The sequence below is a fragment of the Oreochromis niloticus genome, linkage group LG19 (assembly GCF_001858045.2).
Source record: "Oreochromis niloticus isolate F11D_XX linkage group LG19, O_niloticus_UMD_NMBU, whole genome shotgun sequence".
Classification (NCBI taxonomy): Eukaryota; Metazoa; Chordata; class Actinopteri; order Cichliformes; family Cichlidae; genus Oreochromis; species Oreochromis niloticus.
Window position 1 is genome coordinate 1,082,054 of NC_031983.2, and position 26,337 is coordinate 1,108,390.

The 26,337-nt window shown below is 42.2% G+C and overlaps 1 protein-coding gene and 1 long non-coding RNA gene across 7 annotated transcripts in view; both read right to left on the minus strand.

Moving 5' to 3' along the window:
* The window catches only part of LOC100711078 (MAM domain-containing glycosylphosphatidylinositol anchor protein 2), a 193,109-nt gene that overhangs the window by 146,312 nt on the left and 20,460 nt on the right, over positions 1 to 26,337 (minus strand). The window lies entirely within an intron of this gene.
* On the minus strand, positions 10,729 to 17,292 carry LOC109196006 (uncharacterized). 4 transcript variants are annotated; one of them, XR_003215189.1, is made up of 4 exons: positions 13,374 to 17,292; positions 12,343 to 12,736; positions 11,420 to 11,582; positions 10,729 to 11,341 (listed from the first exon to the last, which is right to left on the minus strand). It is a non-coding gene; the product is annotated as an uncharacterized LOC109196006 (long non-coding RNA). The 4 variants fall into 4 exon arrangements; XR_002057478.2 differs by having other exon boundaries at positions 12,343 to 12,489; positions 12,612 to 17,287; XR_002057479.2 differs by having other exon boundaries at positions 12,343 to 12,489; positions 13,374 to 17,283.

Sequence of the window (26,337 nt, forward strand, 5' to 3'; positions counted from 1 at the left end):
GAGCCTGTCAAGTCCTTCTTTTGACCCATTTTGCCAAAGGAAAGGAAGTTGCCCAATAATTATGCACACCTGATATAGGGTGTTGATGTCATTAGACCACACCCCTTCTCATTACAGAGATGCACATCACCTAATATGCTTAATTGGTAGTAGGCTTTCGAGCCTATACAGCTTGGAGTAAGACAACATGCATGAAGAGGATGATGTGGACAAAATACTCATTTGCCTAATAATTCTGCACTCCCTGTAGAGTAACACGGGATATTACCAAGTCTGCTTGGTCAAGGTCAAGGCCAAAGTCAAAACACTGTATTATTCTCATTTAGCTCTTCATCTCACAGTTTTGAACATTTGGCCGGTGCGAAATTTACACCACAGAGAAAAACCAGCCCCTGGTATCATTTGCTGATGTCATCCGATTCCAGCATTGGACTGCTGTAAACCACTTCAAGTCCCCACAACACGAGTAAAGCAAGCTCGCACACAGTCAGCCTCAGGCCTGTACAGTAGAGCAGCAAGTCTTCGAGGGCAGCAGGAGCTCACCCTGATTTACCCGCTGTTTCTGTGTGTGTGTGTGTGTGTGTGTGTCATCCTCCAGCAGAGCAGAGCTGCTCTCTGCGGCCTCGTGTTGTGTGTAGCTCTGTGTGAGTGTGTGCATGCATGTGTCAGTTCATACAGCAGATGTTGTGCATGTTAATTATGTGTGTAGATGACAGCTTGTCACAGTTTAGCTGAGACCTCTGACCTGGTTTATATGGATATGTAAGGACCCAATCATGATGGGAAATCAGTCTTCACACTGTCCATGTTATTATATGACAAATATTTGAGGTTTGTTCATGGATGCTAACCACAAACATTGTTACTGACAGTGTACACAACACAGGCTGTGCTGCTGTTACTACAGTGCTCTTCTAGTCATGGAGTTAACCACAGACATTCAGCTGTCCTGTTCTTCCTACAGACAGTGAACTAACCACACAGAGTCTGCTGCCCTGTTTGTGTTCAGCAAGCTAACCGCAGACTCTGAACCACATCCACTTACAGCTGAACGATCTGGGACCTGGTCTGACTCCTTAGGTCTACACGCAGAGTGAAGTGAGGCTCCGCAGCTATTTCATCCAGTTTTCATTTATTTATATCAAAAGGAGAAATGGAGGAAATAGACATGAAGCTAGATAAAAACACTTCCTGTCCCGCATCTAAATATGTCTCTGGGCACAGGTTCACTCTAAAAGTCGACTTTTTTCCCTCTCTGATCTCAGGCTTCACCCCCCCATCTGTTATGTAAGTGGAGGATTTCTCAAAGAAATGTGCTCAGTCAGTGGGACGGTTAAAAATAACACCAGACTTCCAATTGGCTGGCAGCACGAGGCTGTTTCTGCATACTTAATGAGACACAAGGAGACGGGAGAGTGGAAGCAAAACATAATTCACTGTTGTGCGACCACATGTTATTGGCTGACTGAGTCATCACAGTTTAATATGTAGAAAGTCCCCATGTGCCCTAACGACCACCAGGGCGCTGCGACTGCTCAGGTGCGAGTCGGGTTCACGAGTCATTGAAAAGACAACGCGGTTCTTTGGGAAACGCCAAACGTCCAGAAGATTTTAACAGTTAAACCTCACCATGTGTTAAAACACCTCTCTGCATTTCATTATTAGGTATTTTTAATGACTGGCTCTCTTCCACAGTGTGTCTTTGTCCCGTCTTCATCCACTCACCCCCAACAGGAGGCAGATGGCCCCGCCCCTCCCTGAGCCTGGCTCTGCCGGAGGTTTCTTCCTGTTAAAAGATTTTTCCTTCACACTGTCACCAAAGTGCTTGCTCATAGGGGGTCATTTGGTGCTGTATAAATAAAACTGAATTGAATTCAAAAACAGTTTTTTGGAGGTTTTTGAAAATATTTCATGGCCACCTTCAGAGCTTCCTGGGAGCTGAGAGAGGTTAACGTTGTCTGGGAATCCTTGAGTAAAAAGTTCTTTGAGAGTTTAAAAGCTCGTTGGGCCGCTGCTCTTAAGTTCTACAGCAGAAAGTGTTCTCATGAGGGTTCTAGCAGTCCTTGAGACATTTCCAGTTTTTGATAAAGATGTAGCCTCAGGCTCAGGTTACTGGAAATACTGAATACCTATTAGAACATTTAGATGTTTCTGGCAAACGTTAACGACTTTATGACATTTCCTGGAAAGAAATTACGATCTTGCATTTGAGAGGTTTGCTGGGGAAATTTCAAAGGAAAAGAAAAAGAGTGAGAGAAGAATAGAGAAGGTTCCAGAGCCCCAGAGGAAGCTTCTAGAGCTTACCAAGAGGGCACACCCAAAGGACAAAGCCAAGAGCACTGAAGAGTCTCTGACAATGTTTGAGACACTGTGAGGATGACCTGGTGGAAAGGAGGTCCTTAATGAGGCTCGGGGACTTCTCACATGTTTAAGAGGTCCTAGTAGAGAGGGGGGTACTCTTATCTGAAGAGGCTGTAGATGTCCTGTAGGATGATATCATCCTACCCCTTTACCTTCTTCCAAACAAACTGACTAAAGTTGCACCTACTGGGCTGAATGTGAAGATAAGAGCTTTTCTCTGGTCTCCTTTGAGCGAGGCCTTCACTTCCTGTGATGTAAACTAACATCCCATCTGACATCACACTCCGAGCTCCTCCAATAATCTGGCATGAGGAAGAACAGGCTGTTTTCTCTGGTTTCCTTTTGGAAACATCCTACTCAGCGTGGGGACCCTCTGCCTGCTGGCCCTGATATCCACAGAGCTGCTGACACCCCACACGTATCTCACATCATCAGCGTGCTGATGATGTGACGAGCATTCATCTTCTCTGACAGAGAGAGAAGAGAGACGGGCGAGATACCGACAGCACAAATGGAGGAGCGGAGCAGTCAGGGAGAAAATGTTCATTTTCACAGTGTTATCATCTCAGGGAGCAAAGCAAGGGACACACAGACAGACGAGTGGGCAAATATATAGACGTGTCCATTCATTCCACTCTAACGCAAATCCAATCATGTGAGTCGAACCTGAACGCCGGGAAGAGGCAGAATTTCCAGTTATTTGCTCAGTTGTTTGTTATTTACTCCAGGCTCCTCCCACCGTCCACAGATAAGCACGGGGTTAAACTCATGGGCAAATCCAAACTGACCACAGGTATGAGTGTGAGTGGCTGTCTGTGTCTTAGTGCTGTGATGGATCAGACAGCTGTGACAGGCTTCAGCCCCCATGACCCTGACGACGTGATTAGAAAACTGATGGTTGGAACGATGGATCAATGTGTTTTATTTGTGATCAGTCAATAGATCATTTTAGTCATTACTCACAACAAAATGGATCTTTCAGCTTTTAATGCTTCATGTATGATGGATGGCATGCTCATATATACATACTAATACTATGAGGTAATATTGTTTGTTAAATTACCGATAACATACATGTCTGTATTTGTACTTGGTATTGTTGTTGCTTGCTGCTCTAGATGTGTGTTGGGGACATGTTTTTGGTGAAAACTGTAACAAAGTACAGACGGGATCAAAAGTGCAAACACCACCTCGGTCTGTGAAAAACTCTGTATGAGTGCAGACGAGTGAGTAACGATCCTGTTAGCTGCTGCTACCATTGAAAGAAGTTTTAAAAATATTCAGTAACTCCACAGTTATTTAGTGATGTGTGTATATAAAGTTTTTTCTTGAATATTCATAAACCACATAATGAGACTCCTCTCTCACTGACAGGAGGCCCAAGCTCACAGCCATTAACTGAACATATTCTGACCTCAGTATCTGAGCATCCACCATTGTAACAGCATGACAGAAATATAAGGACACAGTTGGTCCCCTTTAATCCAACCACGGTGGGCCTGCTGGAGTCTCTACACCTGTCTCCATTCTCTGAACAGTTTCTTGTAGTTTCTTCGTCTTCAGAACAAATGTTGCTGCACAGAGAGCTCCTGGATGTCGGTCATGTTTGGTTCGAGAACACATGGGTGGGCCCTGTGGTGGATTTGTTGGATTGTCAACCTCCAGAACCTCCAGCTGAGTCTGTTTACTTGGTCTTTAGGTTCATCCCCCTGCCTGACTGCCTCAAGGTTGAATCAAATCTATCTGTGGAAACAGTCTTTATGTTTATGTGAGTCCCACCGTAGTATAGAGACTGATCTCTACACACGGAGAACCCACACCCTAGAAATATACTGGGTGTAGATTTTACATATACAAAGAGTCGCTAGGATTACGCACTTGAATTCAAAGGAGTGCGAAAATACAATACAGTGGACTGCAATCTGCATCTACTGACATCTAGTGGTGAGATTTCAACCAGTGTACCTTTAAAATATAGACTGGTGCTTGTATAGTGCTGTTCTACTATGTGTGTCCCAAAACCTAGGCCGCATCCTTTGGAGGACCCGGCCTTCGCGGTCTACGTGGGCCGGGTCCTTCGATGACTGAGGCCGGAAGTGCGAGGCTGTGAAATGGGACGGTCTAGCCTTCAGATCTGCGTCACCGCTGTCTCGGCCGTCTGCTCCTTGCTATCTAAAATGTAACAGGACACTGGCATAAACTCTCGACCATCTCACACTTCTGTTTAATCAGTTTTCTGTTTGACGTTTATTCAGCTGTGTGAAAACCCCGGAGGAACCGACCCGAGGGATTAATAAAGTTTTATTTAGTCTAATCTAATCTAATAATGTTTAACCTGAGTAGCGAAAGTCCGCGGTGATCTGAAAATGATGTGCCGGGAGTTCGCTGTTCTTGACGGCTCCATTGACCCTCGAGCTCCCAGCTAGCTATCGAGCTGGTAGGTAACAGACATCTCCGAAAACGTCGGAGTGCTTTTGCAAAAATGCGATGTCTTGATAAACTGAGCAGATATTTGAAGTTTACACAGCTACATTGTCGCCTGAAAATATGCTAAAAGTTTATTTTGTGACCCAGAAAGATTAATAAGAGTGATATTAAAACTTAGTAGCGGCCGCCATTGTTGGAAACTGGAATTGGCTGGGCCACGCTATGAATTCTGGGATATGGTGGGCCACAACGGATACACCCGACCCATCCTTCAAATTCGGGGAAATGATGGACGCATTTGTCAGCCGCATTTGAAGGAGGCGACGAATTGGGACAGCCTTCGTCGCTGTGACGTAATCGGCCTTCAAATGCCATCTTTGAAGGATGCAGCCGACGTTTTGGGACACAGCTACTGTATCTGAGTGCTCAGAGAGCGCTGCACAGCTTGCCTGGGATTCTAATTTAATACGGTTTAATACAACTCTTCTCAGTTGGAGGGTGAAAATTTAGCGACAGCAAGAAGACCTTTAAGAGTTTTCTAATGTTTGACAGCTGCGACACAGTTCAGTAAGAAGATGGAAGACTTTACACACAACTGTGGATTCACAATCAGCTGCTGCAACCTGACCCTGATGTTCAGTTACAACATTTGGTGTCGGTTAGCGATGACAACGTGTTGAACTTGTCACCTTCACCTGTTCCCTCAGACTTCGCCTCTGTCATGTCCTGGTGGATGGAGCCTGGACAAGCCTGCACACTCACATGCTGACAGCTTACATAAGCACATTGTACACGATGTATTATTCTCCAAATATGGCCTTAATCCTCACACTGGGAGAGATGAGTCTCCCCAAGGTGGGATTTCAGCTGCTGAAGATGAGGCGCTGCGATGCTGCGGCACATTTGCCCTTTCTTTGATTGACGCGCTCCTGAAAGCCCAACAGTTGATCCTCGCGACACAAATCACATCTGCTCAACTTCTTCACTCAGCCAGCCCTCATTTCCCACCAGCTGCAGCTTTTTACAAGGATGCATGCCATTGGACTCATTTAGACTGTAGGGGACAATGGCTACTTGCAATATTATCTGCCCTGCTCACTCCAGTCCTGCAATCCGGTGAGGAATTAAAACGACCTCCTGTTAGGGTACCTGGGTCATCGACCCAGAGTTTTGAGTTTTGCATTATTATTGAACTTTGATTTTTGATATTATTTATAATTTCTAGTCTTTTGGTTTCTTTGTTAGAGTTCTCTGTCTTATGGTTTATGTCTCTGTGTTGCATAGTTGCTCTGTCTCCCCTGTCTGCTGTGTCCCCTTGTCAATTCCGCGTCTCTGTGTTATTTCCTGTTTTACTTTGAAAGTCTGTGTCTGGTTTTGCTTCCCTTGTCACACCTAGCACTTTCCTGAAATGTAAATTCCTTTTGTGTGCTTTGCAGCACCTGGTTTTCCATCTGAGGAGGAAAATAAAGAGTTTTGGCTTCTCTCCCTTTGAAGCCACCAACTCTGATTGGCTGCCGTTTGCAGACAGAAAGTTTAAACAGCTAGAGGTATATCTAACTGCTACCATCAGCCAGAACCACGAGTAGAGGAAGTATCCTGAAACCAAGCGTTTGAAGTAGTCTGAATCTCACAGGAAATATCCGTGCAGACGATGCATACCCTGTCACTGGTGATGGGCTCCGGCTTGCATCTCGCACTTTGGGTATAACAAAAGTCAATTGTCACGGCTGCGGGGGCAGACGTGTGGTGAGTGAGAGACAGGATCCAGACGCAGGCACTGGCTTGGATGTGAGCGAGCTTTTATTAACACAACGGTGGCACAAACAGAAACATGGCGAGCAAAAACAAAACCTAAAGGTGACCTAAACTGGGAGTGACTAACAGAACGAACCTGAACGGATGACTCTAGGAGGAACACGCATGGAAGTAACACAGACGGACTAGCAACTAACACAAGTGAACACGCACAATAAATACACAGAAGGGAATGAGGAAACTATACACAGGCGGGAGGCACATCTGATTGTGATTGACAAGACGAGGAGGGGGAAACGCAAACTGAACATACTGGCATAAGACAGATCTTCACAATAAAACAGGAAACTCAAAACACACGCGAAGACACCGACTCAGAGACGCGGGCTTTACACAGTGGGGATACACAGGTAGGGATCACACAGAACAGGGGGAGCACGGACTTAACACTAGGAGAACAAATAACAAAACCTAAACCAGAAATAATAATCATCATCATCATCATCATCATCATAGGACGGCTAAAGAATCAGGATATAATTATAATCAAAACAGTATCACCAAAGAATAAGAACTAATCCATAATGCAAAGATAAACCAAAACCTAAGGAACTCAAAATGCTGGGTCGAACCGACCCAGGACCGTGACATCAATTTTCAGATAAGGTACTTGAACTGAAAGAGAACTTCCTCTAGTTTCTGAAATGATGTTTGTTTAGTGTGTGGTTAAATACAAACTAGTCCAAATCTTACCCGTGAGGTTCATCAGTGGCCTGTTCGGGGGTTTAAACAGCACCTGTTTCTAAAATAAAGACTGTCCACAAACAGAGATGTGACTGCATGGAAACGGCACACAGGGAGGTCGGTTTAAACGCCCCCTTCTGTCCGAGGCTCATTATGATGGATTAAATCTTCCATGAGACGTTTTCAGCACACATGACTACCTGTGCTCGTGCTGCGAGGCGTACAGTTCTCCGAGCAGCTCGTGTGACTAAGTGTGCTCTGTAACGCTGATTCACGCACACACGGGATATATATCTGTGTCAGGTGATGACTGAGAGGACATAAACTTCCTCTGCCTCCATATGAATCACAGCCAAACACGCAGTCACACTCATACACAAGATCAATGTGACACGCTTACACATGCATCACACAGCCTGTCAGAGGCTGTCTTACCTCCAGCTGAGGAGCACAAACCTCCCTTAGGATCCTCACAGGTGATGCTTGGTGAATCTTTCAGAGATCACCCCGCAGTGAAGGACTATTAAAATCAGAGTTTGGGGGAATTTCGGCCTACCTGAATTTACCTGGTAAGAATGAGTAGGTGTGAGATTTGGATGCTCAACAGAAACAAATGAGAACTTGAATACAATAAGTCGATTTCTGGGATGGGAGCACTAGAACTGCGATGAAAGCTGACTCGTGTGCTGCAGCTCTATCAGCCCAGAAGGAAGGCAGCAATGCTTGGCCCTCTTCAGCAGCAGCAGGTTATTGTCCACGTGTCCAGAAAGACAGACACAATAAAAAAAAACCACGTGTAAAACATCTGTAGCTGTAACTTGGAGTTTCACATATCAGAGATCATTTCTGACATATTTCCATTTCTCTGCCCTAAATACAAGATAACAAACAGTAACAGACATGAGAGTAAAGTGTGGTAACTGTCCCGTCACAGACATGATTCAGTGGTGGGAACATCTGAAATGCTGAGGGTTAGAAATGCTGCAGCTACTCGCTGGGTGGCCTCTCTAATCCATCAACACTTGACATGAGGAAAGCGACACCTGAGGAGTTCTTCTTCTCTCAGTTTACTGCCTCCTCTTCCTTTGGAGATGTTACTTCTCCTCCACTGCTCAGCACAGCCAAGCCCACCCAGAGTAGATGCGAGCAGACACGTTGGTTAACTTCTTCACCCAAATGTTTAGTGGAAAAGCAAAGTCATCACGCTGGCTGGTAGACACGCAGAGATGCTCACAGAGCCGTGATGCATCACTGTCTGTCGCTGCTCCCCTGCTCACGAACAGCAAGCTGCAAGTAGCAACACAAACACACCGACTGCACACCGACGTTTGAAACGTTTATGAACTTAAAGGGTCTTAAATGTCCCACAGACAGCACAGCCCAGGTTTATCACATGGTTAACCATTAAATTCCTAAATCCATCTGCGACTGAATTTTATGGAAAATGAGAAGCAAACTGTGAAACTCGACATGGCCGATATGGTCCATGGATTTTCAGTATGAGTTGTAACACGGCTTGTATTTCTCCCAAGGTGCGTGTCTGTTGCTACCTGGGCCTTTTGTTGTCCACATTTGCACCTCTAGCCCTCCCATGATGGAGCAGGACCAGCAGACTTCCACCAGAGGGGCTTTAATTTTATTTATACAGCACCAATTCACAGCAACAGTCAGTACGGTAAAGACCTGACAATAATATAAAGAAAACAGAAAATACCCAACAATCAGATGATCCCTATGAGCAAGCACTTTGGTGACAATGGGAAGAAAAACTCATTTTTAACAGGAAGAAACCTCCAGCACAGCCAGGCTCAGGGAGGGGCGGCTGGTTGGAGGAAGACAATATGAAAACAACTAAGGGAGGATTCAGGGTCACCTGGTCCAGCCCTAACTATATGCTTTAGCAAAAAGGAAAGTTTGAAGCCTAACCTTAAAAGTAGAGATAGTGTCTGTCTCCTGAATCCAAACTGGAAGCTGCTATGACCTTAGAACTGCATCAGCACTGTACCACTGTTACTGCTATATGGAAAGTAATTCTGCAGAGAACTGAATGTGGAAAGGAAATGTTGACACTTATTATGCTGTGTACCGTACAGCATGAATGTGCAGCATGCTCCCACGCTAAAAGACACGTGTAGTGAAGAAGAAGCTCAGACCAGGTCTTCATCTTCTCATGCCTCCTAGTTGGTCATATTTCTGAGCAGCAGACTTGACATGGTAACCTGAGTCATGCTGCTCTTTCTCCTCCCCTTCCTCCTCCTTCTCCGCTGCACAGCCTCTTGACAGGAGATGGGAGGCGGGCCAACAGTGCTTCCAGTAATCTGCGGTGCTTTGTTCTCATTATGGCACATTAACACTTATTAACACAGTAAACCAACAGCTAATGGCTTGATAAACACAGGAACTCATCGGGAGGGAGAATGAGAGAGGGGGAGAGAGGGCAGGGGTGTTTTGTATCTGTGAGAAAAATGCTGCACAGCTGGGAGACAAAGGGTAATGATCAAACAATCATAATTAATCCCGACTGCCCAGAGAACGTAGAGTAAGAGCAGGTCAAATATGGACAGTTAATTATTTCCTCAAAGAGGAGAATATGCAGATTTCTATCTGGAGCAGCTCCTCGCCACACATGCATGCGCACATGCTTCAGTCTGTTCAGAGAGCGCACTCTCAATCATTCTGGAAACAAGCCCAGACCAAAGCTTAACTAAGCCTAACCTTAACCTGAGCGTAATATGACCCTAACCTAAACCTGCAGCACTAACCTATAATCTGAACCTAATCTTTACTGTAACCCAAGCTTTAATATAAGCCTAATCTCTCACCTCAGCCACTGATTTCATCTCGTGGTTTAGGCCAAACTCAAAACTGGATGAATCTCTCCCACAGGTGTGGTTGTTTCCAAGTTTCACTACACACCTGGAAGAGCACGGACTTAAATCAAAAGACCTTAAATGCCAGATCAAGTGCATTTAAGTGTTTTTTCTCTGATGCGCCTCAGGGAGCTCCGTATGAATGTGAGCCGACCTCGATCTGAACAAACGATCAGGTGTGTGATGTGCAAGGTCATCTACCAATCAGAAGGCTGCACTCAGAAAAATAAAGGTGCCAACTGGAACCAAAAGTGGTTCTTTAGACTGATGCCATAGAAGAACCTTTTTTGGTGCCACAAAGAACCTTTCAAACAATGGTTCTTTGAAGAACCATTTCTTTCAGTGGTTCATTGAAGAACCTTTAAAGGTGCCCCAAAGAACCATCAAGAAATGGTTCTTTGGGGCACCTTTAATGGTTTTTCAAAGAACCATTTCAAAAAAGGTTCTTTAAAATGTTTTGTTAAAGAACCTTTTTTGAAATGGTTCTTGAAAGAATCATTTTAAATCTTTCAAAATAAAATGTAACATAAATTGAATATGAGTAGGGTAAAATAAATACGAGCACAGCATAGACATATATTAATGGTTTATTGCCATTTCGTAGTATACCAAAAGACAAAAAGGCATTTTAACCCTCAGCACAACATCACTACTAATACATGTCACATATTAGTCATTTAAACAGTAATAATTAAACATTTTTACTATACTATAAACAAATATATATAAATACTATATCTATAGATAAAACAAAAATTAATACATGTATTGTTTAATTAATAAAACATCAGAAAGTGATAAAAACACATTAGAAATAGCAATAGCTTCATAACAGACCAATAAATCAACACATTTTCATCAGCAGATGTTTGCATGTTCAGTAAAAATATTTCAACAACAAGTTTATGATTAAAATGATCAATGAACTTCAGCGTTATGTAAGGCAAGTTTCATGTTGGACTCCTGGTTCTTTGTTAGTCCAGTTTAGGATAATGTCTCTCACGTATGTATCATATCAAATATATGTCATATCAAAAACAACCCCACACCTGCAGTTGTTTCAGTTTTTCACAGGTGTTTCCTGTCAGCTGGTCAACCTCACTCAGGCGGACATCCATATCAGCCAACCAAATGACAAGCTCCTCCCTTTGTGCTTCAAATCCCTCCCACTCTGAGACAAGGAGCTGAGACAGAGAAAACAAGGGTCAATTATAAAGAAGAGAGAAAAGTGAAATCCTCCTCAGAAGGTCTGACTCGCATACCTGCAGTCGACCTGTGATGGACTCCTGTTTGGCGTTCACGTCATCCCAGTGTTGCCAGCAGCCGAGTCTGCAGGGTGCCCTGGAAGAGCCGAGTTAATGTTCGACTCCTCCTGGTCAGGCTGTCCAGCTGGATGAGCCGAGGTCTCCCCTCTCGCCGCCGCCTCTGAACACACAAACGCAAATTGCATGTGAAGCAGGAGGTGCAGATTTTTTTGCTATTGTTTCCTAAATCCAGGTTTGATCAGGTGGAGGTATTTGGAAAACTTTTTTGGCCAGCGGACGACTGTTGTCTCACAGAAAGTCAAATCAAATGTATGCAATACACAATCAATTCACGAGAACAAATTATAAAAAACTAGTCCAGTTCTTCCCTGATTTCAAGTGAATTCTGCATCAAAACAGGAAAACAGAATTAAAACGAGAGTTTGCAGCAAATGTGAGCACAAAGCCTCACTTTGTACAAGCCTGCTATTAAAGTTCTCCTCTATGCAGACGACTTTCCTGTTTTCAAGGCACAACTTGGATCTGCTGTACAAATCTTATAGATACACGCTAAATGAAACAGTAGTGTGCACGACTCCAGATTCTGATCCCTCGTCCTAATATGGTCCCAAAAGGCTCACAAAAAACATTGGAATAGCAATAAAGCAAATGTTGAGGCTTCAAAATACAAAGTCCATAAACCAATGGCTGACATGGGTTTTATCATAAGGGTGATAAATATACAACATATGTTCTTAAGACTAAAAGTATAATACAGATTTTAGTCTGAGAGATTTGATGTTCATTTACCTGCAGATGCACTATACGTGCCTGCTCCGTGGTTTTCCACAACGTTTTGCACATCACTATTTAATACAGAAAGTAGGTGAACTAAAAGAAGTCATCTTTCTTTGTGAGAGGACAATATTAATGAAACAAACCTCAATGACGTCATAGAGATCCCTAAAGATGCTCCTGCTGCTTTTCTTCCTCCTCATCCTAAGCTTCCTCCTCCTTGTCCTCGACTTCCATCCAATTGTAATTCAATCTAATTGTTTTTCTCCCTCCTCTTCCTCATTTTGTTGGAGCTGTGAAAAGAGTTAGTGTGAATCTGAATTAATTTGTGCAAACAAGAAAAATCTACAGCTTTTCGGTCAGAGGTGGTCTTGTGATTTAAGCCAGGTAGAGTAGATTTATGTGTTGATGTTACCTGCTTCAGCTCTATGACTGGCTGCTGAGCGATATTCACAGCCTGGCTGGATTACAAACTTTAACCACGTGCTGAACTTTGGCCCAGTGTTGATACCTCTTGTTAGTATAATGACCTCTTCTTGGCTTAATGTACGATGGTGGATAAATGAAATGTACAAAGAAAATTTAACTATATTACAAAAGGACATTATCTTGGTAACATCAAATGACCGGAGCATAACTTGTCAACTAGTCTGAAAATAAGTTACACAGGAACAGTCACAGACACATCTTCTAATGTGTCACATTTCTATTCATTCAAAACACTTATGCATTGCTGTGTTTTATACAGCTCTTACAGAATGCAAAGTACAGGCTGATGTGAGTATTTAATGTACGGCTCAGATCTACTGAATTTCAGAGTTTCTAGAGCAGACACAGAGCTCACATCACAACAGGCTTCAGGTGCCATTTTAGTGACATTAACAATATTATAAATTTTAATCAGTCTAGCTGACATTACGTTATGTACGCCGCACGCAATAGAACCACATATTTTAGAAGCCAAAGGTTCAAATTAGTTGGGAGCACCTTCACTTAATTATAACAGTGGTTTTGTTAGGAAAACAGTTTCTGTATACCGGATACTAAATTGCGTTAACATCAACGGCTAACGTATCTAACATAGCTAACCGTTATTGTTAGCACAGCATTAACAGTTAGCTACAATGACGAGTAACAAAAACAAAACAGTAAAAAGGTTTTAATGAAAATGTTTTACCTTTTCCAACAGTCCCAGAATCCAGAGCTTCAAAGACCAGCAGGTACTGAAGACTGTTATCCGCTTCGCTGTCACCGGCCGTGAGAAAGTGTTTTTCCCTTAAAAAGTTCAAGGCCCGCCGGTCGCGCAATCTGTCTGCGCATGCGCAACCCAACGATTGACCCCCCCCCTCTCTCTTTCGGGAGGTTGCCATAGTACAACGTGTTCTAACGTCACTCTCTCGCTCTGTCATTTATTTGGCTCGAAACACATATTAACAAATTGCTCAGTGATAAACAAGTACTCAGATCATTTACCTAAGCAGTGCGCTTTGTCAAAACTAAATAAGTGTGTCGGTAATGAACACATTGACATTCTGTTGTGCAATTGTTATTTACTTGTATTTTATAATTTGACTTTACATACTGCTGGGTGGTTTGTAAAGTTTACAATAACTAGTATTATCATTATGCTATATTTTCTAATATATATAATAATCTCAAAAGTAATGCCTTGAAGCAGAAAATAGTAATACTTTATTAAAATTTTAAACTGAAGTACAGTATTTGAATGTGTGCATTGTGTCTACTGTTTGTTAACTCACCATAATCATAAACGTCTTAATAATAAATTCCATATTCTATTATCACATTATTTGTGATCAGTGGGTTTGCGGGGTTAGGGGTGTTGGGGGTAGGGTCTTTAGGCTTTGGCCCCCACCCCTGCCACCAGTATATTTTTAAGCAAGTATTTCTATCTTTTATTTGAATATTCAGTTTCCTACCATCTGCTCTTAAAGGGTAATTGCCAGGTAACCCGCCCTCCCCCTTCGCACACACATGCACACAAACAAAACACACAGTATAATTCACAGCCTCATTATAGTGAATAAATATTTATGCCATTTTACACCATCAAACTTAGATAGCTAAGGATGAAGAACCTTTTGTTCTTTAAACAACCATTTGCAATACCTAAAGAACCATCTACAAAAATAAAAAGGTTCTTTGACGTATGATGGTTCTTTAAATTACCATGAAGACATCTGAAGAACCATTTAAGAACCATAATTTTTTCTGAGAGTGCTGGTTCAACCACGGACTGCTCTAGTCTGCTTGCGCAAGATACTAAGCCCAAGTTACTCTCCAATGCATCCATCGCAGTGTGAGTGTGTGTGAATGTTACATAGATAGCAGTGAAGCACAGAAACAAGTGCTGCTATGGGTGTGAAGGGGTGAATATAAGAACCAGTCCATTTACTAACAGTGCTGCACGGGCAAGCAGCTAGCCGTGTGATGAATATGAACTGTCCGAGTTCTGCACCAAAACACAGCACCTCTTTCCTGCATTTACCTTTGTTGGTCGTGCTGATCACTTTAATGCACAATAACTGTATCGGCTTATTTGTTTTTCCTGGACACTAAGAGAGTAGCTACATGATTTACATTTCAAATTAATCCCCACTGATCTTTTACCATCATCTCATTTGCAGTTTTACTTCCTGCCCCTTTAACGCCACACTGTCCTTAAGTCATGTTTGCAGGGGTGCAGCTGTGCACCGGAGATGGTCATATGGAGACCAAGAGTAAAGTATTTACAGCAGCCTGAAGCCTAAACTGTTGGCTCACACAAACTGAAACAGTACATGATGGAAAATAAGGAAAGACATAAAAGGAATATTTCCGGCATAAGAACAGATCAGCAGATCTTCAGAGGTCTGTTTCAGTCTCTCCTGTTGTTCTCTTCATCATAATGTCACAGACACTCAAATGAGCCAAAACATCTCCTGACTTCTGTGGAGTTTTGTCACCATAGAGTAATCTGGGTCTCCTCCCTGCCTCCCTCCCCTCGGCCCCGGAGGACCTGGATTATCCCAAACTTCAGGATTATAGCTGAACACTAGCCGACTCGCTGCTCTTCATCCTCGACAACAAACTGCAGGAATCCAGGCAGCAGCCCAGATAAAAGAAAATGTGGAGATAATAAAGTGCTTGTAGGTGTTCTTTAGCTTAATTATATCTTTGATAGTGAAGCCTGAAGGAGCAGCGAGCAAAGCCTGACAATCTTTGATGTGTTTCTGCTGCATGAAGCACAAACACACACATTGATTGAGCGCACGACCACAAAAACACATCAAAATTAAAACGTGTTTAAAAGCTATGTTTATCTGTAGTGCAGCAGATAACAAGCTTTCACACATTTGCACATCTGGAGCCATTAGTTTGAAAAATTCCATTAACCAGTTGAATTTTCAAACTTTCCAATTTAGCTGCTGTCATGAAATCAATATCCTTAGTATCCTTATTTTCCTATTATATTGTTTTATGTACTTTAATAATGAAGGCTTGTAGAGCAAGGCCACCTTTGACTCACAAACTAAGTGCTCAGCCAGACTGAAAAACAGGAAGTTTTAGTGCACAGGCATATTAATAGATAAGACACAGAAAAGAGGAACTTTCCATATAAGCAATGTTTGAGACTGTGTGACGTGTAAAGTACCAAAATAACGGGGTGGAGAATCTGATTATTTGCGCGGGGCTCTCCACTATCAGCAATATCTGGTGTGAATGTGTGTGAGTGAATGTGTGTGACTGGACCAAGGTTAGGATGAATAAATGTGGACAAACAATTTACCATGCCAGGAAGAGAAAGGGTATGCTTTGCTTTTGGCCGGAGCAGGAGGTGGAGAGAGAACAGAGGGGAGACTGAAGGTTTACATAAATGATATGACTAACCTTTTTTTTTTAATTTCCTAAGCTCGGGTGAAGCATTGTGAGTTTGACACATAAGATGTGTCAAAAAGGGGGGATTTAAGGTTTAATTTGAAATGGGTTTTAGGATCATTTTATGACTTTTGGGGTTTTTGATAATTGAGATATGGTAAAACTGAGGCAGAAATAGTTATTTTCATGTTTAAGTTAAAGGATTAAAATGAACTGAATCCTGTGTAGAAGATAAAATGCCGGTGTTCAGAAGAAGCTGTATACCAAACTTAAAGGGAAACTGCGGGACACTTTGAATAAAAGATATGCTTTGGGGAAAAACTAGTGAAGATTTTAGGAATAGAAAAGGTTTTATTTCTTTCTGATTTCTAGAATAAGTGGTTATAATGCAGGCTTACACATACAGATATTACATAGATTTATTTCTAGGGTAGAGGTGAAACACAGTTTGCTTTGTCTTTGTGTAGGAACTGGTGATGCAGAAGTTGTAAAGATAGACATGCAATGAATAAGTTGATAGGAAACATGTCGAGACAGCCATATAGGGCAAAGGTGGTAGAGCTTGTATGTGGGCTTGAAAAGAGGAAGTAAGTTTTGTACAGGACGTGCTTGAGATGATCAGATGACAGAAGGAGAGAGCTTCTTAAGAGGGTGTTAAAAGTGTTGCTTACCCAAATGAATAACATTGAAGATTATATACGTAGAAATGATTTTTATACACATTGCGATTGTGCTCATGAAGGAGTTGATGCCCAGTCTATTGAAGGTTTTAAGCTTTGTTTGGCGCGATGTCCAGACAATCTGTTGTGTAAGTGACTTGGAGCATAGAAGGACAAACCACATACACGCTTACAAACACATAGAACCCATAAACCTGCCAGGCCAAAGGCCTGAAACTCATTTAGCTTCTAACTGCATTTTAGTCTACTTGGTTACAGATGACAGGAGATTAGTTAAAGAAGAGCATCCGCCTCAGGGACCATGTAGGCTTGAAACTTATTGCCTTGTATGGAAGGTGTGACAGAAAGAGGAACCTCTCTGTCTAATTTTAGGGGTTTAAGATTGACCATTTACTGTAACTGATGCATATCATGTTCATTTGTGACGCATGAAGGGGCGTAACCCTGATGAATGAAACCATTCTGAATTGAGCTGTTCGGAGAAGATCTGTCTGTTTTTATGCTCAGATGGTGATGGTTTATATCTTACCCTGGGCGTGTTTAATAAAACTAAAAGTGTTGCTCACACACATGAAGAGCATTGAGATTAAGTAAAGTTAATATAAAGGACAGAGCCCAGAACATGATATGGTGAAACAACTTTGAATGATTAAAGGAACATTAGATGAACACAGTAGATTAGTGAGGTGTAGCAGAGAGAGGCGTTTTGTTTCCTATCCTTTACAGGAGAAGATTTCAGGACCACAGCGACCACAGGGGTGGCAAGAATCCTGGAAGCCCGAGACTGAACGGAACCAACCAGAGAAAGGAGAAGAACAGAGCACAGAGACACCTAGTTGTTTACATTGCAAAGAAGATCAAAAGCTTGTTAGACACAGGTTATAATGGGAGCATAAAAGTAATGAGAGGGACTTTAGGAATAGCTGCAGGATTTTTGTGTTATGTAAATTGCCCAAACACAGTGCGCTACCCGTTAAAGGGGGCGAAGAAACCAGGCCTAAGTTCTAAAGATGAAACGGGTTAACTTTATAGAGGATGTTTCCAAAGGTTGAGAAAATAAAGTAGGACCTTTTACCAGGAAAAAGCTAATTGTATCTTTTACACTTTACAGTGTGCACTGAGGGAAGTGAGGAATAGTTTTAAACTGGGATTCTAGTTGAAAAGGGGGTGTAGGAAGCTCACAGCCCGGTGTAAACGCAAGGTGCTGTCACACAGCTTGATTTATTTGTTTGATTTATTTTTATGACAAAATAATAAGGAAACATTGAAAACATACAACCCGTTGACGGGACAGATAGGGTTGGGCAATTGAAAGGTTTTGTTTGTTTAGCATAATCTCTTTTGTTATATTTTAGCTTTTAACATGGAACACGCCTCTCTGGAGCTTCTCTCCTGATGCTACCCCGCCAAAAAACCCTTATCCATAGAGACTGTGTCAGCTCCCAAACAGACAAAAACAAACTAAAAGCCAGCAATAAACAACTTAAACATATTCAATCACAAAGAGAGAACAATACAGAATCCAAATCTGAACCAAGGAGTAAAACAGTGAAATGTGGATTAGTAAATATTAGGTCTCTCTCCTGAAAGTCTCTGTTATCTCACCCCAACTGGTCGCAGCAGATGGCCCCGCCCCTCCCTGAGCCTGGTTCTGCCGGAGATTTCTTCCTGTTAAAAGGGAGATTTTCCTTCCCATTGTCGCCAAAGTGCTTGCTCATAGGGGGTCATATGATTGTTGGGTTTTTCTCTGTATCTATTAAGCGCCTTGAGGTGACTTTTGTTGTGATTTGGCGCTATATAAATAAAATTGAATTGGATTGTAAACTTAATGTGATAAATTAGGAATTATGTTGTGTTTCTTACAAAACACAAAAAGGGGGAGAACTGTCATGAAATCAATATCCTTAGTATCCTTATTTTCCTATTATATTGTTTTATGTACTTTAATAATGAAGGCTTGTAGAGCAAGGCCACCTTTGACTCACAAACTAAGTGCTCAGCCAGACTGAAAAACAGGAAGTTTTAGTGCACAGGCATATTAATAGATAAGACACAGAAAAGAGGAACTTTCCATATAAGCAATGTTTGAGACTATGTGACGTGTAAAGTACCAAAATAACACCTATATGAGACACAGCTTATGATTCTAATGTTAGAGCTCTTGCAACTGGCGTTTGAGCTGTGCAGGGGTCTCTCTCTTCTGGAAGATGATTGAATAAATGTCATGGCCTGGGTCTAGGGACCCAGGGCTCATGTATGTTTAGTGTATGTTTATGTTTATATTTTCCGTGTGGTGTTTGGTTTGCTCTCCTTTTTCTCCATGTTTCTCCGTGTGAGCTTCCGGAGGTTTTGGTTCGCTGAGGAGACTGCGAACCCGGAAGTGTTTCTGCTCCAGAGACAGCCACACCTGCCGCTCGTCGTCCTCTGCCAGCTGCAGTAGATTACGCTCGTCGAGGGAGCAGCATTTAAGACTGTAGCTGAGCTGAGGCCAACGCTGGATCCTTGAGTCAGAACTCGTCAGTACAGCCGTGGACTTTGGTATAACCTCCGAGTTAATAGATTTCCTGCTAACCTTAATGTGTTTGTGTTACCAGGAATCTGGAGCGGAGTGTGCTTTGAGGTCACGGTGTGGGAATAGGAGTTTTTTGGAGTCGCCACTTTTCACTTTTCACGGACATCTGCACTGTGTGGAATTCAGGGAGAATCGCCACGGGACCACAGTGCCTGGATTTTGTATATAGTTGTGTGTTTTCCACCCCCTGTAAATAAATCCACTGTCCTTCACTAGAGTCTCGTGTTTGGGCCCTACTTTCACTGCCACTCCACGGTCTGCCATTGCAGCCCGTGACAATAAAAAGAAATATCAATATTTTAACACACTATGAGTCGGTTTTCTCTGTTCTGTCATGGGGAAAAAGGATCGGGGTTCAATACTGCATGTTAGGAAACAGCTGTTTCATTACAGTGTGTCAGTTACAGGAAAAAAAATCAAATTTTACTCTTTATTTTATCTGCTTTACAACTTACAAACTCATCGGAGATTCTTACTTTCACATAAAACAACACATTTACAACAACACGTTACACGTCGTTCCAACGGTCCACTGGCAGTTTCATTCATACAGTGCTATGCAGACATGACTCTTTGATAGCAGTGTGACGCACAGAAGTAGCGTCTCCAGTTCAGCTCTCTCATGGTGGCACATCCTCTCATCAACTTTTTCTATCAGGCTAACACGGACAGACCAATAACCATTTACTGTCACACAAACGGACCCTTTAGAATCAGCAGTTAACCTGACAAGCATGTCTTTGGAAAGGTTCTTCTTACTGAAAGGGCAGCTGCTCATTTTATTGGCTGACTACACTCTCAAGTTCATAAGGTTAGCTGTCTCTGTGTCCTACTCTCTCCTGGTTCAGTTGATGGTAAATGGGCTGTAACTTATGTAGCACGTTTTTACTCTCACCTTGCACTCATACACTGAGTGCACATCTACAGAGCCTCTTTCAAAAAGATCATGTATGCATGGAAACAAGCAAGGCTGTATGAAGGGGTGCAGAATTCTGTTTTATCTATACAGCATCAAATTACAACAGCAGTCGCCTCAAGGCGCTTTATATTGTAAGGTATGAGCAAGCACTTTGGCGACAGTGAGAAGGAAAAACTCCCTTTTAACAGGAAGAAACCTCCGACAGAACCAGGCTCAGGGAGGGGAGGGGCGGGGCCATCTGCTGCGACCGGTTGGGGTGAGAGAAGGAAGACAGGATAAAGACATGCTGTGGAAGGATTTAACAGGGAGCCAATGAAGGGAAGCCAAAACAGGAGAAATCTGCTCTCTCTTTCTAGTCCCTGTCAGGACTCTTGCTGCAGCATTTCGGATTAACTGAAGGCTTTTCAGGAAGTTTTTAGGACATCCTGATAATAATGAATTACAGTAGTCCAGCCTGGAAGTAATAAATGCATGAACTAGTTTTTCAGCATCACTCTGAGACAGGATATTTCTAATTTTAGAGATGTTGCACAAATGGAAGAAAGCAGTCTTACATATTTGTTTAATATGTGCGTTGAAGGACATGTCCTGGTCAAAAATGACTCCAAGGTTCCTCACAGCATTACTGGAGGCCAAGGTAATGCCATCCAGAGTAAGAATCTGCTTAGATACCATATTTCTAAGATTTTCAGGGCCGAGTACAATAACCTCAGTTTGATCTGAATTAAGAAGCAGAAAGTTAGCGGCCATCCAGGTCTTTATGTCTTTAAGACATTCCTGCAGTTTAACTCATTGGTGTGTGTTATCTTGCTTCATAGTAGGGCTGCCACAAATGATTATTTTGATAGTCGACTAGTCACCGATAGGGATGGGTATTGAAACCCGGTTCTTGTTGAGAACCGGTTCCCACTGTTTCAGTTCCTTGGAATTGTTTGCCATTTTTGCAAACGATTCCCTTATCGATTCCAGTCGCCCCGAATGACGTCACCACGTTGCGGAGCGTCATTTACCTGGCAGAAACACGGCGACAAAGCGGCTCAAACGCTCAAAATACTTTACGAGAACGGATGACAACAGGGCAACTTGCAATACTTGCAAAGTAGATATTTCATTTAAGGGAGGAAACACTACGAATATGCAAAAACATTTGCTCACAAAACACGCGATGACCTTAAATGAATGTCGTGTTTTTAATTCCACTCGTGAATAAACACGACTTTTAAAAAAAAGCAACATTTTACAACTTCAACCTAAAGCGCTCTATCTATGCAAGATAGCACGGGGTGCTGTGTAGGAGTAAAGTCGTGAATCTCAACCCAGCAGCAGCGGTAACGTTTGCACGTCCTCTCCTGTTAATGCGGCAGGTAAATAATCAGCTAACAGTGCATATTATGTTAGCGCGATCTGCCTTATTAGAAAACCTGCCATTACTGTGCATTTAGGTGACCATGATGAGACAGACAGAGTCTGGCTGGCAGTTCTCGCTGCAGTCTACCGTTAGCGTCTCCTTTCAGGCCAGGATAGATGAATGTCACCGAGCAGCGACTAAGTTTGTGGTCAAAGGCTTGCACCCATGTGCCACAGCAGATGCCCCCGATTTTCGGTAAGTGAATGTGTGTAATTGTAGGCAGGGACATTAGTGGATATTCTTGTGTAATTGCTACAGAATAATTTATGTTATACTTTGTTAATGCTACAGAAGAATATTTATTTTATTATTTTACATTTACAATTTGTTTTCCCGGGGACCCTGTGACACCCCATTGGAGAGCCGTAGGCTGTGGATCTCTTAAGATCTCACTGTTGGGTTTGTAAGGCCATGTTACTCCTAAATTTCTATCTTGTTCAAAGAGAAGATATAAAACAAAGTTCTAAGCTAATCGACCTTAGTGATCTCCTTTTTTAAAAAAGAATCGATAAGAGAATCGATAAAGAATCGAATCGTTAAACAGAATCGAAAATGGAATCGGAATCGTGAAAATCTTATCAATACCCATCCCCAGTCACCGATTATTTTTGCGATTAGTCGACTAATCAGATCATGCATCCATTGGATGTAAAACGTACAGCTTATTGCACCAGCAGCATCTGCTCTTATATAACTATCATTAGCTTACAGCTTTAAGTGTTTAAGGTATGTGCTAACTAAAAGTAAAGACAAGATGATAGTTTATTAAATTTTAATGAAATTTGCAGATTGTTTCGGAGGAGTTTAATAAACTCAGCCGTCTGCTCCTTGCTATCTAAAATATAACAGGACACCAGAGTATTTTCTCGAGCATCTCACACTTCTGATAATCAGCTGTCTGCTTGACGTTTATTCAGCTGTGTAAAAACTATAACTTTAATCTCAGCCAAACCGATTTACTCAGGAACAAATAAAATACTAAAAAAAGCCAAACAATAACATGTTTAAGTTATCTAAGTGACTAATATATCATGTTTAACCTGAGTAGCGAAAGACGGCGGTGGGTTTGAAAATGATTTGCCGGGAGTTCGGTGTTCTCACCGGCTCTAGTGAGCCTTGAACCCCGGCTATCGAGCTGGTGGGTAACAGACGTCTCCGAAAACCTCCGAGCGCTTTTGCAAAAATGTGATGTCTTGATAAACTGAGCAGATATTTGAAGTTTACACAGCTACATTCTCGCCTGAAAATATGTTAAACGTTTATTTTGTGACCCAGAAAGAGTAATAACAGTAATATTAAAACTAAGTAGCTGCCGCCATTGTTGGAAACTGGAATTGGCTGAGCTGTGCTATGAATTCTGGGATAGGGTTGGGCCATACGCCCGACCCATCCTTCAAATCTGGGGAAAAGTAGGATGCATTTGTCGGCTGCATTTGCATTTGGACAGCCTTCGCCGTGTCGCTGTAACGTAATCGGCCTTCAAATGCGGCCTCCGAAGGATGCGGTTCCTGAATTTGGACACAGCTACAATACCGGACACTGCTTCTTCTTCTTCGGGGTTTAACGGCTGCTGGCATCCTTGTACATGCAGTGCTGCCATCTTGTGTTTCAGTCCGTTATTACACTCTTAAATCTTACTACTTATTCCTGCGTCTTTCAGGATCTTACAAGGTTTTAAACTACGTGTTGACTATTAAATTTGTCGTCGACAATTTTGATAGTCGACGTAATCATGGCAGCCCTGGTTCATAGATAGATAGAGCTGGGTGGCATCTGCATAGCAGTGAAAATGTATGCTGTGCCTTCTGATAATACTGCCTAAGGGAAGCTACAGAGATGAGTCCACTGTCAGAGGCCATAAGAAGATCATTTGTAACCTTCACTAAAGAAGTAACTACCTTCAACCCTACCTCCTGATTTAAGAAATATCTCTACCTTCCTTAAGTCCCAACTCAAAACCCACTTGTTCAAAATAGCTTATCCCACATAACCTCTCCATTCGGCTATTTTAAATTTGTTTATGTTTTATGATTGTGTAAACTCTTTGCTTTTATGTTGCTTTTTACTCTACTGTGTACAGTGACCTTGAGTGTTTTGAAAGGCGCTTTCAAATAAAATGTAATATTGTTATTATTATTATTATTATTAATTATTGAAGTTAACTCAGAAAGATCAATTGGAGAAAAAGAGTCTAACTTAACATCGTTTTTTGGGAGGTTTTCGCCCCTCCCATAGCACTGAAACAGCACTTATAAAAATAACCAATGATCTTCTTATGGCAGCTGACTCCGGTTTACTTTCCATTCTTATCCTCCTCGATCTGAGCGCTGCCTTCGACACTATTTCTCACTCCATTCTTCTCAGTAGGCTAGCCTCCATCGGTCTCTCCCATACTCCACTAGCCTGGTTTAAATCATACCTGTCTGATCGCTCTCAGTTCATTCATCTCAAATCCTTTACTTCTCAGCCCTTTCCTCTGACCACTGGTGTGCCCCAGGGATCTGTCCTGGGGCCCCTTCTTTTCATTATCTACCTTCTACCGCTTGGACATATTTTCCGTAAATACAATATCCATTTTCACTGTTATGCCGATGACACCCAGCTTTATCTGTCCACTAAACCTGATTCTGCTCTTCCCCCATCCTCCCTCACCCTCTGCTTAGCTGAACTAAATTCATGGTTCTCTTCTAATTTTCTCAAACTCAATAGTAATAAATCCGACCTCCTCTTAGTAGGCACTAAATCAACATTATCCAGAACCAACAGTTTCTCTATTACTATCAATAACTCGCCGGTCTCCATTTCTTCCTCTGTGAAAAGTTTGGGTGTCATCCTCGACAGTACTCTATCTTTCAGTTCACACATTAATAATGTCACTCGGTCTGCATATTTTCAATTGCGCAACATTAATCGTCTCCGTCCTTTTCTCACCCCACATGCCACTGCCATTCTTGTCCACAGCCTTGTTACTTCCCGGATTGATTATTGTAATTCACTTCTTTTTGGTCTTACTCAAAAATCCATCCACAAGCTTCAACGCGTCCAGAATTCTGCTGCCCGTATCATCACCAGGACCCCTTCTATCCACCACATCACTCCTGTTTTGCAGCAGCTTCATTGGCTCCCGGTCAAGTATCGTATCAATTTCAAAATACTCTTGTACGCATTTAAAGCTATTCATCATCTCTCTCCTCCATATCTCTCTGATCTGGTTAACATCACCGCCCCATCTCGTTGTCTCAGATCTTCTTCTTCCCTTTCACTCTCCGTCCCCTCCCCCCGTCTTGTCACCATGGGGAGCAGGGCTTTCAGCTGCTCTGCTCCTCGACTCTGGAATTCCCTACCTCCTGATTTAAGAAATATCTCTAACTTCTCTCTCTTTAAGTCCCAACTCAAAACCCACTTGTTCAAAATAGCTTATCCCACATAACCTCTCCATTTGGCTATTTTAAATTTGTTTATGTCTTATGATTGTGTAAACTCTTTGCTTTTATGTTGCTTTTTTACTCTACTGTGTACAGCGACCTTGAGTGTTTTGAAAGGCGCTTTCAAATAAAATGTATTATTATTATTTATTATTATCGATGGTACTAAAAGTAGGTGTAGATAATACTACATCTGTGGGATGATTATTGGTAATTTTTTCTCTAATGATAAAAATTTTATTTGTGAAGAAGTTCATGAAGTCATTACTAGTTAACGTTAAAGGGATGGTTGGCTCAGTAGAGCTCTGACTGTTTGTCAGCCTGGCTACAGTGCTGAAGAGAAACCTGGGGTTGTTCTTATTTTCTTCAATCAGTGACAAATAGTAAGATGTTCTGGCTTTGCGGAGGGCTTTCTTATAAAGCAGCAAACTATTTCTCCAGGCTAAATGATGATCCTCTAAATTTGTGACACGCCATTTCCTCTCCAGCTTACGAGTTATCTGCTTTAGGCTACGTGTTTGAGAATTATACCACGGAGTCAGGTACTTCTGATTTGAGGCCTTAGTTTTCACAGGAGCTACAGTATCCAGAGTCGTACGTAGTGAGGAGGTAAAATTATTAACAAGATGATCGACCTCTGTCTGCCGGGGGACAGCTAGCGGGGCCTACACTACCTTTGGCTTCCCCGGCTACAGAGAGTCTCCGATTCAGTAATCCTGGCCTCCAGAGCTGCAAATATGCTACATTTATTACAAGTATCATTACTGCTAAAGGAGGCCGAGGAGTAGCTAAACATCTGACACAATGAGCAGGAAAGTGCAGGTAGGATGGGTGAAGAGGCCATGCTGCTAGTGAGTCTGCTTCGAGCTAAGCTAAGCTAGCGAATCCCTAAAGACACAGTGAGTGAATACTTGACAATAAATTAATGAGTGAGTACACAGAGAGTGTGTTTGGGATGACGCATGTGAAGATTACACTATGAAATAAGAAGATATCTAAAAGTTTTTCATTAAATAGCTACGTAGATAAGCTACACGAAAACACCACTGTGGAACAGGAGGTGATGCTCTACCATAGAGAGAGTGAACACCAAGTGACAGTGCCACTCAAAGGAGGGTACATAGGGTTCAGTATTAGAGCAGGGCGATATGACCAAAAATATTTATCACAATATACATTTGAAAATTTGCGATAACGATATAACTGACGATATAATTGACACTAGACAAAATACTTTACAACTCCACAACTTTATTAG